Here is a 2,254-nt window from a genome sequence, read left to right on the forward strand (position 1 = left end):
CAATAGAACATATTAGCACAAACCTTATGATAGTTGACCCTTTGAATAAGGGATTATTGCCCAAGACATTATAGAACTTGTTGAAAGTATGGGTATTATTGTTATTGATGATCATTAAGTGTAATTTATCTTATGTATTTTTAGTGACACTCTGAGCTCAATTATGATATGTTTCTAATTACCTGTTCTCTATGTTTGCATGCATGTTTGTGTTAGAGTAATGTTAACAGGTTTTGTCTTGAATGAAGACATTATGTTAGACCAATTATATACTCCTAACTAATGATCATATTAAGGAGAAGACTAATTTGTAGTATATGGAAGGGACTATATCAATTAGATGATGTACAACCGCCATGACTCGAATTGGTTCATATTCTTAATCATGAAATTATGATGTACCCAATGTACAGAACAATTTAGTCATTTTTAATGCGCATTATGTTAGTTAATCTATTTATTTATTTAGTCCATAATGTTTATTAATGTCACATGAGCCAAGTGGGAGAATGTAAGAATTAATGTCTCATGTGAGAGGCATGTGACTTATGTAGGGACTAATAAGTAAATAATTAACGATTAATGGCTAAATTGTAATTGGGCTTAATAGGAGAAGTTTCTAGGTTAACTGCTACTTGATGGGAGTAGTGGTTATAAAAGGGGCTTAATACCCACTAACGTGAAATAAGGTCCCCTTCCTGACCAGAAAAATATTCTCTCTCACCCATAGCCATCACGAACGGAGAGAGGCAGAAAAGAAAGGTCAAAGGAAGTGAAATTTTATTTCTCTCATTTTCCAAGGAAATCAAAATACACCAGACAGAAGTTCCTATGGAAAAAGGTACAAGTCTTCCTATGGAGAAAGGTACACATCATTATCTATTGTTGTTTATTGATTGTTTGTGAGAACCATAGGTTTTAAAATCTTGTTGTTTCCTATCATTGATAATCTAGGAAACTCCTTAAGAAATTTTTACAAAATATTCTATGATGAAATTTAAATGATTATTGTTATTCAGCAAGTTTAAGACGTGTGGGGTGGGGGTCTTGATATTTTGTTTTTCTTTATAACCTTGCACACGTAGTTTGTTAGATTCTGCAGTATAGGTGCTGATATTTTTGTTTGATATGTCATAATGGCATTAGAGTACCCTTAAATTGCACTCCAAGTGTATGATAAAATGTCCAAATGGTGATGCTCATAACATCTGTAATTTGTGCATTTCTCCCAATTTCATATGTAATTTTCAAATTTAAAATCTCTGTTCCTAAATTTAATTGAATATAGTTTGATTGAATCAAGACATTTGGAATGAGAGTTGTTTTGCCAAGTCATGTGAGAATGCTGGTATTTGAACTTGAACATGAATTATAATATTCAGTATTTTGCCGAAGAAATGTTAGTGTAATCCACCACAAAATAGGATGAAAGAGGATTATATGTCACATATAACCGGCAATGCTTGAAGTCATATCAGTCGCACTATGTTCATTAGAGAAAGGGATTTATTAGACATTTCCTATTTCTTATAGGGATTCAATAGTCATTTCACAATTTTTAATAAAAGGACATATTAGTCTTTTTCTTATAAATGAAATTATATTTAATTAAAAAAACCATGTTATTGTGGTTACTTTTTTAGTGATTTATGGGTGAACCATTTAACTGGAATGAAACATATGTAAAAAAACCATTTAACTTTTTTAGTCGCCTAATAATAGTTGGTAGTTTAATGTAAAATAAAAATGATAATTTATGGGATTTAATTTATGTTCTTTCATGCTCGTTTGAGATCCGAATGGGAAAAGGCATGGATATCTGAAAATAAATTTTTTAAATAGTATAACATGTGAACCTCCTAACAACAAGGTTCTATGGTGTAGTGGTTAGCACTCTGGACTTTGAATCCAGCGACCTGGGTTCGACTCCCGGTAGGACCTCTTTTTGATTTTTCTTATGAAAATATGTTGCCAAATCCATAAAAGCATCGTTCTTAGAAAATAGGAGTATAAGAATTTAATAAAAACAATTTGAATAAGGGGAAATTTTAGGGTAGACCATCTTTATGGATGGTGCAATATGAACCGTTATTAACAGCAAAGCTTTCACTAGCTCCACGGGATCGTCAAAGCATTGCCCTTGAATAAATAGTGGAGTTAAAAAGAGAATAGATTTTTTTTTCTCATACACAATATTCATAAAAGATCTAAATAAGCATCATTCATAAAGAATAGGAGGAGTATAAATGTATAA

The 2,254-nt window shown here is 31.5% G+C and overlaps 1 non-coding gene across 1 annotated transcript; it reads left to right on the forward strand.

Moving 5' to 3' along the window:
- The first annotated feature begins 1,869 nt into the window (after positions 1–1,869).
- On the forward strand, positions 1,870–1,941 carry TRNAQ-UUG. Its single transcript has one exon. It is a non-coding gene; the product is annotated as a tRNA-Gln (tRNA).
- Positions 1,942–2,254: the final 313 nt, after the last annotated feature.

This window comes from Glycine soja, chromosome 18, assembly GCF_004193775.1.
Source record: "Glycine soja cultivar W05 chromosome 18, ASM419377v2, whole genome shotgun sequence".
NCBI lineage: Eukaryota > Viridiplantae > Streptophyta > Magnoliopsida > Fabales > Fabaceae > Glycine > Glycine soja.